The following is a 16,292-nucleotide window of genomic DNA, read 5'->3' as shown; positions in this document are numbered from 1 at the left end:
TCGCCCCCGTCCACCAGCTCCATCACCAGGCAGTGGTAATGGCCGACGCGACCCACCTCCAGCAGCTCCACGATATTCGGGTACCTCAGGAGCCTCATGATGCTGGCCTCTTGCGTCACTCGCCGGGTGCCGAAGGGGTCGCCGGCGTGTAAATGGAAGAGCTTCACAGCCACCTGCCGCTGGCCGGAAGCCTGGCGGGCCAGCACCACCATGCCGAAGCTGCCCCGGCCCAGGGCCGACAGCAACTGGAGCTCAGCCTGAGAGCTGGCGACGGCAGCCAGACCCTCACGGCCTTCCAGGCTGGGGTCCCTAACTACACTCTCTGCTCTGCTCTGGCTACTGTTCCTGTCCATGTACACTACCTAAGGAGCTACCCTAACTACAATAACTAACAAAAGAAAGGGACAACAAGGGGACTACCTGCCGATCTGACTACGGTGCCACACTACCTATACTAACTACACTAATCAAACACAGTGGCAAGACTAAGCCCTATCTAACCAAAACAGAAAACAAAAACCAGAAAAACTCCAAAACAACAAACACTAAATAGCTACACTAACACTCAGAGACCTAGCCGCGCTGCCTAGCTAAAGAAGGGGGAAGCCAAAAACGAAAAAAACTGCAAAAAAAGACACAATGGGCCAAAAAAGAAATAGGAGGAAAAAAACAAACTAAATCCAAATGGGAGAAAGAAAAAACCAAATAGAACAAGAAACAAACAAACAAACAAAACAGCACACCACCAACAACCAGCTCAAGCGCACGCAAAGATGGGTCCAAGTCACACAGGTCACCGAAAGAGCTCCCTGGCAAAGCGGACAAAAACCTGGGCCGCGCAGCCGCGCTTATATAGGCGTGTGGAATTCTGTCATCACAGGGCTCCTTATGAAGTCAGAGCGAGAAATGGGCCAATGGCAGTCCAGCAGGGACTTGCACGAATTTCCATTTCATCACAGTTGGTCCTTATGAAGTCAGAGACAGGCGGGGACCAATCAGCCACACCTAATCCTCGGGGGTTTCCTCAACCAGCTTTCTCTTAATATCAAAGACCCCAAGAGCTTCTGGCTTAGATTGGCGATACAGACTGATGCTTATAATTTGAACTTTAAACACGTAGGATGCACCTATGGCCTTTTCATTTCTCCTTAAGAAGTGATAACAATTGTTGGGTCTTTAAGACTTCTGATCGTCTACACTCCAGAGACACATCCCATTGCCTTTAACCCTGAGTGATAGGTCCCAGAACGATGTTACAACTTCTCTGGCATCATGATGACCTTGACCAAGTGTTCCGTTGCCCCTGGCACCACCAGGCACATTATCCACATCGACAGAACCGAGAGGAAGGCATCTCTCATCATCCTCTCCCCCTAAGATCCTCACCAGAGTTCTCGTTAGAACCCTGGAGGACCAGAAGGGAGCTCTGGGTGGGTATAGTCCAGGTAGGGAAGGCCAACCAAGTGTCAGCATTCTCCAAATTGTGCTTAGAAAAGCAGGGAGAAATTGATGCATGTTTGATGTCTCAGGGTTCCCGGGCTGCTCCCACAAAGTGTCTTGAACGGAGTCATGGGAAAAGAACAGAAATCCATTCCTCAGTGTTTGTTCTGCAGGCTGGAAGGTGAAGGTCAGGGCTCCAGCAGACTTGATGTTGAGAAAGAGCTCCCTCTCTGCTGCTGCTGGGCCTTCTTCAGAGAGAGATGGTAAGATGGAAAGGCTGGTGGTTTGCTGTGGTTGGTTGAAGCCAAGTACATGTGTGGAGAGTGGCGTTGTAGTCCTTAAAAAAGTACCACAGCTTAGTCCAAAACTCCCCAGTAAATTTTAAGGAAAGATCATGGCTCCCTGGGGTGTCCTCAGATGGCGAAAGCACAGGCCTCACCCCATCAAGCCCTTTAGACAGACAGGTAGCCTGCGGCTGACACTGCAGTCCAGCAGGTTAAACCCTGCTCCACCAGCATCCCATGTGTGCGCTGGTTGGAGACCTGGCTCCACTTCCAAACCAGCTCCCTACTATTGTGCCTGGAAAGCAGCAGGAGGCGGCTCAAGTAGTTGGGCCTCTGCCACCCATGGGGAGACCTGGATGGAGTTCTGGGCTCCTGGCTTTGGCCTGACCCAGAGGTGGCAATTGTAGCCATTTGGGGAGTGAACCAGCTGTTGGAACCTATCTCTCTCTTTCTCTCTGTCTGCCCACATTCTCTCTCTGTCTCCCACCTTCACTCTCTGTAAATGAATGTCCTTTTTTAGGAAGAAACTCACTCATCCTGTAAAGAAGACTGGAACCCCAGTCCTGTGTTCCCCACCTGTTTATATTGTAGCATGGACCTTGACGTTTGAATATGAAATTTGGAGGGACACAGATAGTTACCACCAGGACTGCTCTTTATGAAAGGGATCTTTGAGGCTGAACAACAGGACCTTGCACAGGATGCCAAAGCCATAAAGAAATAAGATCTCTGGGGAGGCTAATTGTCTGGTAGGATCATATTGTGCTGTGCATGTGTGTTGGATGGTGTATTGTAGCCCATAAATCTACAAGTATTTCATGCTATTCCCAAATTTAAAAATTCTCTTCAATTTCTTTCATCTATGATTATTAGGTTTGTTGTAGAAACAGCTTGTCTCCTTGATGACATTTATCTTGGGTATTTTCTTTTTCTTTCTTGTAGCTATTGGGTATGGGATTGCTCTCTAGGTTTCTTTTCCAGATAATTCACTATCGGTGTATAACAGTGCTACCGGTTTTGAACCTCAACATTGTAGCCTGCCACTTTGCTGAATGTCTTAGTTCCATCATCTTTTTGGTTGCACCTTTGGGGTTTTCTAAGATCATGTCATTTGCCAAAGAGACAGTCTGACTTCCTCCTTTCCAATTTGGAGGTGCTTTATTTTTCTTGCACAGTTTCTCTAGGTAGGCCTTCAAGCATCCTGTTGAATTAAATTTCAAAAAACTTTTTGTGTATTTTAGTGCTTTTTACCATTGATCTGGGATTGCCAATGTCTAGAAATACATTTTCATTTCAATGCATATTGTTCATTTTTAGCCTGGATTTCCCATTATAGAAATGAAGTTACAGTTGATAGAATTTAAAAGGAGAGTATTATCCAACATGGGAAGCAGGCCACACAGAAGACTGATAGAGAAGGGACCAATGGCAGCAGGGACTGGCATGAATTTGTATTTCATGACAGTTGGTCCTTTTGAGGTCAGAGCAGGTGAACACTTGGCCACTTTTTCCTCTTTTCCCAGGCAATGAGCAAAGAGTAGATCTGAAGGGAAGCAGCCGGGACATGAATGGGTGCCAGATGGGGTGCCAGTGTCTCAGGGGGTGGCTTTCCATGTCGTGCACAAGGCTGGCCGTATCCGGGTCATTGCCACATTGTCTAGGATAGGAATTATCACAGCAATGATCTACACTGGCCCCTGGTACTATACAAGCATCACAAGTGAAGTGCATAAGTGCTGTTGCAGGAGAATGACTAGTTCCTTTTAAAATGTGAGGGGAGTGGCCGGCATCAGGACTCAGTAGGTTAAGATGCTGCCTGTGACACCAGCATCCACATCGGATGGTTTGGGTCAGGTCCCAGTTGCTGTGTTTCTGATCCGACTTCCTGATGGAGATTCTGGCTCCTGACTTCAGCCTGGCCTAACCCCTGCTGTTGCTACCTTTTTATGGGGTGAACCAGCAGATCTCTCTTTCTCCCTGACTCTCCCCCTCTTTATTGCTCTGCCTTTGAAAAAGATATTTAAAAAATCCTTAAGGTTTTAGGACTGGGTGGAAGAGGGGGAACATTGTGGCATACTCAGTTAAGCTGCTGCCTGGAATGTCAACATCCCCTGTGGGGGTACCAGTTCCTGAGTAGGATACTCCACTGCTGATCCAGCTTGCTACTAACTGCCCAAGAGAAGCCAAGAAAGATGGCCCACCCTCTGGGGGTTCTGCAACCCAAGTGAAAGACCTCGATGAAGCTCCTTGCTCCTGACTTTAGCCTGTCCTAGCCTTGTTCACTGTGGACTTCTAGGAAGTGAACTAGCTGTTGAAATATCTTTCTCTCTTTCTCTTTCTCTCTAACTTGGCCATTGAAATCTTTCAATATATTCCATTAATTTTGACTTCTTAAGGGATATTGTAACAAATGTATCCCCATTTACTTCCAAAGACATGTTTTCAAACTATTCTTGCATACCTACTGATGAATTATAAAATAGATACAAATTAAAATTCAATTATTTACTCTGGTTTCAAGTGTTTATTTCCTTGGTGATTTAAATTAAGATAATGTCACAATCGCAAAAGAGTGGATTCTTGGAGAGTGTTTCTTGGACAGCATTTTGAAAAAAATCTGAAGTATAAGATCTCTGTAGTTCATTCCTGAAATACATCTACTCATGTTTTCATGCAGTGCATATTTAAAGATTCAAAAACAGAAAAGCTCTGGTCTCTATAGCAGCATTCAGATAAAGTTCATTAGAGTTTAAATAAAAACCCAAATGGTGCAGGTGTCAGGATCAGGGGTTAAGATCCAACTAGGGATGCACACATACCCTGCCAGATGCATGGGTCCCCACCTTGTTACTGCATTAGATGTCAATTTCCTATTCACACATGCTGAGAGGCAGCAGGTGAGCACCCAAGCCCTTGGGTCCCTGACACCCAACATGGGAGACCCAGAAGAATTTTGAGATTATGGATTGGTCAGCTGGGCCTGCTGGCTTCCTCTTTATCATTATGCAATGCCCTTCTTGCTTCCCTTGTTCTGAAGATGACTGTCTCTGAAATTAATATACCTATTCTCTCTTTTTTATTAGTGTTAATGGGTATAATTTTCTTCATCCCTTTAACACCAATCTGTCTGTATCTTATACTCAAAATGTATTTCTTATCGATAGCCTACAGTTGAACTTTGTATTCTGATCATCCCCTTCTGTTATTGACGTTTTCAGATCACTGATCCTTAAGTGATTATGGGTACAGTTGGATTGTAATCTATTATATATTTGTTATTGCTTTCTATTTGTCTCATCTGTGCCATATTTTGTCTTTCACAGCTTTTCTATCTTTTGTGGTTTTATTAGAGCATTTTATATGATTCCATTTTCTCTCCTGTCCTAACATCTCATTTATCCCTCTTTTTTAAAAAAATGTTTTTCTTATAGATTGACCTAACCTTTACAACATATGTTTACAAGTAAGTTCCACATTCAGATAACACTATACTACTTCACATGTACTGTAACTACTTTGCAATGACAAAATATTCTTCCCTTCTGTTCCTTGAGCCATTGCTGTCATTCACTCAACCTATGCTTGAACACTCATAAGCATATATACTTGTGTATATATTCATATCTAAATATAGATAAAAGTAGCTAGATAGATAAGAATAAAGGGGTCATCAAAAAGTTTGTAGAAAATGTATGTTATGAAAAAACTTTGCAGGAATCCATTTTGAGACACTAAGAACAAGCCTTCAATGTGCTAAAAACTCCTATTAAGGAAATATGAATTCTGATAAAGTTGAAGCAAGAACAAATGCCAAATTTATGATGAAGCTTGGGTGGAAGGATGGTGAAATCCCTGATGTTTTATGAGAAGCTTATGGGGACATTGCCCCAAAGGAATCAGGAGTTAACAGATGGACAACTCATATTAAGAAATGATGAGATGATGTTGATAATGAAGGTCTCCAGGGCTGAACAACCACATCAATTTTCTCAAAACAAATTAAATTTGTTTGTATCCTAATTGATTAAAACCAATTACTAATAGCAGAAACAAACAATAGCTAGTGCCATAGCAACCTCAATTGGTTCAGCTTACACAATTCTGATTGAAAAATTGAAATAAAGCAAATTTTCGGCTTGCTGAATGCCCATATTGTTGCTTCCAGATCAGCCGTAGACAAGAGCAGGGTTTTCAATGGAAATTTTAAACAAGCAGGATCGGGGCCAGCACTATGGCACAGTGGGATGCAGTACTGGCATCCCATATGGGTGCCAGTTCGAGTCCTGGCTGCTCCACTTCTGATCCAGCTCCCTAATATGGCCTGGGTAAGCAGTAGAAGATGGCCCAAGTCCTGGGGCCCCTGCACCCACCTGGGAGACCTAGAAGAAGCTCCTAGCTCCTGGCTTCGGATCAGCTCAGCTCTGGCCATGGTGGTCATTTGGGGAGTGAACCAGCAGATGGAAGACCTCTCTCTCTCTCTCTCTCTGGCTCTACCTCTGCTTGTAACTGTCTTTCAAATAAATAAAATAACTCTTAAAAAATAAAAATAAATTTAAGAAATCAGGATCAAGACCCTGACTCATTTTTTTAAAGAACTGGAAGATTGGAATAAGAGATGAAGCATGGCTCTGCCAGTATGATCCTGAAGATAAAGCACAATGGAAGCAATGGCTGCCGTGGGAAGTCATCTGGCTTGCCCCTTAAAGACTGAATTTGGCGCCTTCTGGCTTTTTTGTATGTCCTCATCTCAAAAAGTCTCTAATAGGTACCCATTTTTCTTCCATTAATAATGAAAAAACAGCCTGCACAGACATGGTTAGATTTCCAGGGTCCTCAGTTCTTTAGGGTTGGACTGAATGACTGGAATCATCGCTTGCAAAAAAAAGTATATTGGACTTGCTGGAGTATGTGTTGAGAAATAGGGTTTATATTTAACTTTTGGTTCCATTTTCCCACAAATATTTCATAGTCCCTTCATATATCAACTTAGAAGACAACACAAGGCATCTCCTGGGGGTGCTGTTATGGTTTTTTCTCTTCTATTTTCTTAATTTGGGCTCTGCTTATACAGATGTGTGAAAATTCATTGGGCTCTACATTAATAGCATGTGTGCTTTCCTGTGTGAAGACTAGCGTTCAATAAAAAGCATCATCCTGCCTAAGAATGACCCTGATTACTTACTGATTGGATTGGAAGACAAATCAGTAGATAAGAAAAGGAAATAAATGGTACTATGAAGGAAGGGGAGAGAATGCAGAACATATGTCTGCTATGAAGAAGACACACTGGAAAAAAAAAAAAAAAAACCTTGTTTGGCCTTCACAGTCAAAATACACAGAATGTTTAGTGAATCAAACTGCTATTCGTCATTCATGACTGATGGTACTTGTCCCAAGGCTGGTGTTGCACCTCTGCTGGGGATGTTGTAGACTAGTCAGTTGACACTGAGTTGTGTTTTTTTTTTTTTTAGTAATGGACAATCATGTAGAGTTCCTTGCATTCTATTGCTTTAAAAATGGTAATTATTCTGCCCACCATGTATAGGGGTGTCTCAGCCCATTCTGTTAGCACCCACTGTCTTTTTTTGTCTCCCTTGTCCCAAGGAGGCGCTAATTGTCAGCATATATGACTCAAAGCAAGGATGAGTGACATTTAGAACATCTGGGAAGCGATGCTTTGGTTCATTAGGGACAGACCTAACTTAGACCTATTTATAAATTAATTTTTGGTAGCTGTGATCCAAATATTGTCTTTTTTTTTTTCAGACTTCAAAAGCATCCTTTTTTCTCCATGGATTTTCTCTTCAGCATCTGGCAAATTTCTTGCATCTATTTAATAATGACAGCTGAATCTGCCAATTTAAAAAAAGATCCCCACTGCTCTGCTATAGTAAATAAATATTGATAGTTTGAACTCTAAATTAAGTTCTACTTGAGTAGCCCCAATTAGTCATCCATCCAAAAGTAGGTTGAATTACACTACTCTGCCTATGATATATAGCTGAGATTCCAGGATATGTAATAACTAAGTCTTCATCATCACTTTTTTTTTCCATAATTAACTTGTAACCAGAAAAATTCATTTTTTATAAACAATTTTTAGCAGCACAAAATGTGTTTACAACATGCTGTTAATGTGCAACAGACTAAGCAACCTCCAAGAGATGTCATCCCGATTGATCAGAAAAAGATTCATTTTCATTTATTCTGTACTCCCAAAGTTCTTGGCTTGGCACCAGAGCCCTGCCTGTTGCTGGCTGTTAGTTGACACCATTTGTATGAGAAACAAGTGATGTTGACAAATGTAATTCTCCAGTCTGGTAAGAAGAAAACAATTTTAAGTCTTCTTTGAAGAGAGCTATTTTAAATAAAGTCTTGACTGTTTACGACTTAAGTATCTCGTCCTCTTTATCCAGGACTTCTCCTCTCCTCATCGATTCTACTCCTTGACTTTTGGCTAACTCACTCCTCATTAATTGATCCAAAAAGGAGGTGGGCAGGTTGAGAAAAGAGAAAGGAATTTTTAACTGGTCAGTTAAACAGCTATATACAAACTCCAATATACAAAACCCCTCAGTATTCTCATTCTGCTCAAGTAAGTCCTGTAGAGATAATATTCATTTCATTGCTTCAAGAAAAGTGCTTCTGTGGAGAAGGAGAAAAATGTATCTAAACCTTGAGTATTAGGGAAAGCAAATTTAAACAGCACATAAAATATGATTATTTCCTAATCTTCAAATTCATGATTCAATTTCCAAAAGTAAATACAATGGTATCTTGGATGGTTGAATTCTAAAATTCATTCTATAACTTTCTGGCTTGTGTGTCAAATAGTTTCTTGAATGACATCTCTGGGGGAAAAACTACTTAAAGGGAAGGCATATTCTGGAGAACAAGCATTTATGTTCAAATATACAGCAATTGGTCTGTCTTCTCTTCCAATGTGAAATGTTTCTCAGAATTTAGGAGCTTACAGACAGGTGTTGTGGCACAGTGGGTTAAGCCACTGCCTTGAGCATCCTTATCCTATCAGAATGGCTAGTACTCAGGACTGCCTCTGCTTCCAAGCCAGCTTCCTGCTTATGTGTGTCCTGGGAGGCAGCAGATGATGGCCCAAGTACCTGAGTTCCTGCCACCCACATGGGAGACCAGGGTGGGGATTCTAGCTCCTGACTTGGGTCTGGCCCAATTCTGGCTGTTGGGGGGCATTTGGAGGTTTTAATCAGTGGATTCGAGATCGTTTTCTCTCTCTGCTACTTTGCATTTCAAACAAATAAGTAAAGCTTAAAAACATTTAGGAACTTAGATAAGACTAGTTTTTAATGAAAAGGATGTCTATATCTATATCCGTGTCTTCATCTTTATCTATATCTATATAGGTTTAAAACAAACATGCACACACATAAACACAGGAGAGAAAATGCAGTGAAATTTGAATAAGGGGGGGTACCTGAAATACTTAAAAAAAATTTAATGCAAATTCTAGCTTATTCAATCTTTTCCAAAAATGAAGAAAACTGGGGAAATGTTTTTTGCTGAATTCAATCCAATGAATAGCTGAATAAATAGCTCATATTTTTTAATGAGTCCACATATTCTTTTTTATATTTATTTATTTATTTATTATTTATTTGACAGATAGAGTTAGACAGTGAGAAAGAGAGACAGAGAGAAAGGTCTTCCTTCCGTTGGTTCACCCCCCAAATGGCCGCCAAGGCTGGAGCTACGCTGATCCGAAGCCAGGAGCCAGGTGCTTCCTCCTGGTCTCCCATAAGGGTGCAGGGGCCCAAGCACTTGGGCCATCCCCCACTGCCTTCCCAGGCCACAGCAGAGAGCTGGACTTGAAGAGGAGCAACCAGGACTAGAACCTGGCGCCCATATGGGATGCCGGTGCCACAGGCAGAGGATTAACCAAGTGAGCCACGGCGCTGGCTCCGAGTCCATATATTAATTTTTATAGATTAATTGCTTCATTCAGTAGGTTCTGATTGAGTCGCTGGGATATACAAGACATTCTTCTGGCAGGAGAGATGCTGTAGAGTTACAAAGGTCCTCCACAGTGCTCACTTTGGCAGCACATATACTAAACAAAGGTCCTCAACAGAGCTTGCATGCTGGAATGAGACGGCTAAGGAACACCACAGGGACAAACTCCATGGGAGAACGATAGAGAGTAGACCACAAAGATAGCCTTGCTGGCTACTGGCAAGACTTCCCACACTTCTGTGGGCAGCACACATTGCCCAGAGCATCAACAAGCACGTCTTCGTTCCCACTTTCCTTTTTATTGAGAGAACGTGTTTGGGGGCACACAAGCTGGTCCTGGTTGGAGCCCTTCAAACACCACCACGCTTTTGTTGAAAAGGAAGGACAACCTTACTAAATAAATCTTTTTTATTTTTTAAGGACTCATTATGGATAAAGCACTGTGTCAGACACCGAAGGAAATGCCATGAAGACCTTGGGCAAGAAGGGGTCTTTCCTTCCAGTGAGGCACAGTTTAGCTGGGGAAGATGACTTAAGCCCAAGAAGTAATAACTGACTTGAATGTAGAGTTCTACCGGAGGTTCACGACAAACTCATCTATGCAATTCACATACATTTTATGCTGACAACAACCCTGTGAGGAAGGACAGAAAATACTATTATGTCCAATTTATAGAAGCCACTGATGTCAGCAAAAAGAAATGACTTTTCAAACACCACAGGGCCAGGGATGGAGCAAGACTGAACTTGGTTCTTCCAGTTCCTGCTCATTTATGTTTTCCACTGCATTTTGCTCCTTTCCATAAGAATATAATGATACCGTATTCATTCATTCCACCATACTTTTATTGAACATTTTCTATCTGCTGGCTACTGGGAAAAGTGCTGCAGATACAAAAATGGGTCCTTGCTTATTCTCACATTGTCGCATACAAAGGTGACTAGCACTTTCTTTCTTACAAAACTCTCCTCACAGAATCAATACAGTCATCAGTATGTTCAGCGTCATTAGCTCTGTTTTCCAGAGGGGGAAACAGGCTTAGAGGGATTTTTAAAACTTCTCTAAGATCATAAAGACAGTAGAGGTTCAAGAAGATTCAGTGACTACTTAAATGCTGTAAGGAGTACAGGAGAGGCCGGTGCTGTGGTGTAGCAGGTAAAGCCGCTGCCTGCAGTGCTGGTATCCCAAATGGGCACCAGTTCAAGTCCTGGCTGCTTCACTTCCAATCCAGCTCTCTGCTATGGCCTGGGAAAGCAGTAGAAGATGGCCCAAGTCTTTGGGCCCCTGCACCCACTTGGGAGACCCAGAAGCTTCTGGCTCCTAGCATTGGATCAGCACAGCTCCGGCCATTGCAGCCAACTGGTGAGTGAACCAGCAGATGGAAGATCTCTCTCTCTCTCTTAAAAGAAAATCTCTCTCTTAAAAATCTTAAAAAAAAAGTAATCCAGCAATAATACAGGCAAGCACTATGAATAACAATTGAATAGAAAGATGACCATTTCACCCATATACAGTAAATTTAAAAAACAAAAAGGAGTATAGGATTACAGAACAGTAACTCTAAGCTTTATTAGACATATCTTGAGCACTAAAAATTTTTTTAGCACATGCACTAACAGCACTAACATATATTTTTAGAGTTTAAGTAATCTACATGTGTTATCGGTTACTGTACTAACATTTAAATGCATTATGAAACTTAGAGAAGTTAAAATTTAAAAGGAAAGAAATAAAAAAATAAACACAATAGATGTTTTACTTCTTGTACCCTAATGGATGGTTTTGCAAACTGTTCAGGGTACGAATACCTTTTTCTGGAGGTCACTGTTGCAATAGAAAATGAAATCTAAAATACCAGATGTGAGTGACACAGTGCAGGTGCTACTGCTATTTGCTTTGAGTTCGGGCTGTCTGCTACAACAGCAACCCAGAAAAATCTGAGAAGGAAGTTTTTCATACTTTCTAAAAAAAGATTTGTTTCTTTATTACAAAGGCAGAGTTTACAGAGGTAGAGGGAGGGTTAGAGAGAGAGAGAGAGAGAAGGTCCATCTGCTGGTTCACTCCTCAAATGACCATAATAACCAGGGCTGGGTCAGGTGAAGCTAGGAACCCAGAACTCTATCCGGGTCTCCAACATGGGTGGCAGGGACCCAAGCACTTTCCCCATCTTCTGCTGTTTTCCTAGGCACATAAACAGGGAGCTGGATCAGAATTGGAACAACCGGGACTCAAACCAGAGCTCGGATATGGGATTTTGCAGTCACTTGCTGTGCCACAACACCCGCCCCTACACCCACTTCTACCAGTTTGTTTCTGGATTAAACTTCTTAGCTTTTTGACACCCTGACACTCATGAACTTTGAATGTCAATGATTATAAGCAGGATAATTTTGAACAAATTGATGTCTGGTCCACAACAACAACAAAAGAAATACTTAGATTTGTGATTTGTGTGGTTTGGCAATTACACAAAATAAATTAATGGTGGGGGGAGAGGTGTGAGGCTGGGGAGGTGGTTGCAGGAAGTCTGAAACATGGAAACATTGTGTTTCAATCCCCCAATTAGCTATAATATAATTTGTATTGCCACAATAACTACAACACTCCATGCAAACATTAGTCTCATTCATGAAGAGATCACTTTTCCCTCCACAGCAAACTCTTTAGTTGAGCCCATTTCAATTCCTTATTATTTGTACAGACACCCCTTTTACAAGAAAACATTTTCCACTTCAAGTTTATGGTCATATTGAAATTCAATTTTTTGGATGCTAGTTCAATGAATGGGTTTTCAATCAGAGAGAGGCGGGAAAGAAGCAAATTTTTGCTCATCTGTTCTTTGAAGGATCTAAAACATGTACAATTTAAAAGTATACAATTGCTTTTTAAAACCCAAAACAACACACACATACACACACACACAAAATCCCTGCCTCTCCTCCCCCAGTCTTCTAAAAGTATTAATCAGAAGTAACAGGATAATGAATGTCAGTTTTCATCTGGGCCATTGTACTACCCACTCCAGGAGGCAACATTTATGGTATATTTTCTGGGCACAGTGACTCTGGAATTTTGCAATGTGGTTAGCCTTGGTCTCTATCCAAGTAAGGACAAATTACTGGGGAAGTAAAAATATGGTTTTTGCAAAGGGTAATGATGTCTCCAAGTTTTTCTAAGTCTCTTTGAAAAATGAATTCAACATATTTAACACTTCAAAAAAAGTTTTTGAGGTTCAACTACAAAGACCATTAAAAATGGTCACTATACAATTTTGGGGAATATTTCATCATGAATAGAGAACTCAATTTCAATCTATTCATTTATTTACCACTTCTATTCAAGAAGAACTGTGGTCTTTTCTTTTTGGCTTATGTCATAAAATGTTCAGGGTAATTTTTGAAGTAATTACTTTGAAGTAATAGAAACTAAATTCAGATAATGAAATGAGTGAATAGAAGTATACTTGGAGGAAAAATTAACTGATATTAAGGCATGACGGTGTAACAGCCATCATTTAAGGCTTAAAAAGATCATTATTTCTAGGGCATGATTTGGCTTTCAATGCTTTCTTCACTTACCATATCTCATTGCATCCTGGAAAAGTTGTTCCAGGAGATATTGCTCATTGTTTGCTAGAGAATAGTTTGTCGTAATATTTTGTCAAAAGAAGCATTAAAGAGATGATGCTCAGTGTGAGGATTACTGATAGCAAGTTGGAAATGTTGTCTTCTTCAGGGTCAAATATGGTTTTGACAGTCCTGGGGTCACAATGCATCACTTCCTTTGGCCACTTATTACAGAGTTGCTACAAAACTTGAGACCTGAAGGAGTTATTACCCACATATGCACATAATTCTGTGCCTGACGTGCAATTAGCTGCGATTACTCAACAAGCCTATATTACCAAGGAGTAAAAGCAAATCCATTCCTTGATTGGTGCTTGACCCATTTACACAACCACTGCCCACTGTTCACCTTGATTAGTTACAAGCTGCTAAACTAGACCTGTTTTTCACGTTGGTAGGGTGATAACCGACAGAGGTGTTCATCAGAATAAGCCCCTCTGAGCTCTGAGCTCAGGTTCTGATGTGTCGGGGCTAGTGGCCCTGGTCCGACATGAGATGCAGCAGGCTGAGGCTGTCCCTTATCTAATCCTGTTTCCTGTGCTTATTGTTCTGAAGGCTGAAGCCACAAGACTTTTCATCCCACATTCCTGCAGGCAGGATGTGACTTCTGATGAAGGTTTATGATGTTCTTTGCTCTATCAGCAGAGCTTGTACCCTGATCTTTGCTACCTTGTAAACTTGTTTTGTTCCTGTGCTATGCATGATTGCATACAATGAATGTTATTTGTATGGGGCCTGGGGTATATATCCTTGTCTTTCTGTGTGCTCCGGGCTGGAGGCTGAAGAGTTTCCCCAGGGAGACGGCCTCCAGTCCCTCATCGCTGGGCCCCCTAGTTTGGCCTGTGGTGATGAATTGACTGAGTGCTGCGTCTCCCTGTGGTTTGTCGGGTGGCCTCCGACACTGATGCAGCAGCAGCACCTGTAAACTGCCCCACTCCCCTAGCCCCCCAGATAATTCTCACGTGTGGCCAGCTTGAGAGCTACAAATGTAGCTTCACCTCCCATTGTGTGGCTTCTCCAGGCAAAGCCACACTTGCTTTGGCTACTATTATTCCTATGTGAGGTATCTTTGCTTCTACTCAGGTTGCAATCAGAAGCTGAAATACACTAGGCATTTCCAGAAGTCAAAGTGATCCCTTTCGCCTGCCAAGCATCTGATTTGCCTTTCTCTGTTGATGGTTTCTTTGGCTCTTTTTCTGGCCTGCCATACTTGTTTCCAGGGAGAAGTCTACTATAATATATGACTCTTACTCTATTTCCAGTTCCACGATTTGAAAAAGCAAATTTCAAATGTGGTATATATGATCAAGATATCAGTTCTTCCAAGTTGATCTATAGTTTTAATGCAATTCCAGCAAAAATGTCAGTAAATTGGTTTGGGAATATTGACCAACTGATTCTAAAGTTTACACGGAAGAGCAAGATCTAGAAGAGCCACACAGCACTGAAGATGAAGTAGAGGACGGACACTATCTGACTTCAAGATATATTAGAAAGCTACACAGTGCTGGCTCTGTGGCTTAGCAGGTAAAGCTGCCCACCTGCAGTGCTGGCATCCCATATGCGCACCAGTTCATGTCCTGGATGCTTCACTTGCAATTCAGCTCCCTGCTAATGGCCTGGAAAATCAGCAGAAGGTAGCCCATGTGCTTGGGGACTTGCACCGGTGTGGGAGACCTGGATGAAGCTCCTGGCTTCTGGCTTCTGGCTTACTCAGCCCTGCCCATTGCGGCCATCTAGGGATTGAATAAGCAGATGGAAGACACTTCTCTCTCTCTCTCTGACCCTCCTTCTCTGTAACTCACTTTTTTTAAAATTTGACAGGCAGAATTGGACAGTGAGAGAGAGAGAGAGAGACAGAAAGAAAGGTCTTCCTTCCATTGGTTCACCCCCAAATGGCTGCCACGGCTGGCGCGCTGCACCGATCTGAAGCCAGGAGCCAGGTGCTTCCTCCTGGTCTCCCATAAGGGTGCAGGGGCCCAAGCACTTGGGCCATCCTCCACTGCCTTCCCGGGCCACAGCAGAGAGCTGGACTGGAAGAGGAGCAACCAGGACTAGAACCTGGCGCCCATATGGGATGCCGGCGCTGCAAGCGGAGGATTAACCACGTGAGCCACAGCGTCATCCTGTAACTGACTTTCAAATAAATAAACCTTCTAAAAAATGAAGTGCTTTATTTTTTCAATTTCCTCCATATTTTTTCAATTTCCTCCATATTTTTCTCACCATGGACAGCTGCGTTTGGAAATTATGCTTGGAATATAAACTGCGGCTCTTCCCAGGTATAAAACTGCATTCATTTCCTCTTGCTGTTGTATCACATTATCAGAAATTGAGTGGCTCAAAACAATACAAATTTATTCTTATGGTTCTGGAGATCTGAAGTCTGTAAATGGATTGGAACAGCTATATTCTGACTGTCCTAAGGAAAAATTGTGCAAAAGTTGTCAGGGTCTAATTATATGATACTATGGCAATTCATATAACAAGATTTCTTTTTTTTAAAGATTTATGTGTTTGAAAGTGAGATTTATGAGAGAGAAGGAGAGACAGAGAGAGAAATCTTCCATCTGCTGGTTCACTCCCCAGATGGCCATAATGACTGGCCAGGAGCTTCTCCTAGGTCTTCCATGTGGGTACAGGGGCCTACACACTTGGGCCATCTTCTGCTGCTTTCCCAGGCACATTAGCAGGGAGGTGGATCAGAAGTGGAGCAGCTAGGATGGACTCCAACCATTGCCCATATGGGATGCCGGTGCTGCAGGCAGTGGCTTAACCTTCTATACCACAGCTCTAACCCCTATAATAAGATCTTTATTATTACACTTTGCATCCCTCAAGACCAATAAAAGGAAGAATAATTTTAACTCCACTTTTAAAGAGAGGTTTAATGATCAATATCAACAATTTGTCTTTTTGGTTTACAGACCCATTTATTCAATTAGCCATCTAGTT

Source organism: Lepus europaeus, chromosome 20 (genome assembly GCF_033115175.1).
Source record: "Lepus europaeus isolate LE1 chromosome 20, mLepTim1.pri, whole genome shotgun sequence".
Taxonomy (NCBI): domain Eukaryota; kingdom Metazoa; phylum Chordata; class Mammalia; order Lagomorpha; family Leporidae; genus Lepus; species Lepus europaeus.
The sequence above is the reverse complement of the archived record's forward strand: the minus strand, read 5'-3'. Positions refer to the sequence as shown.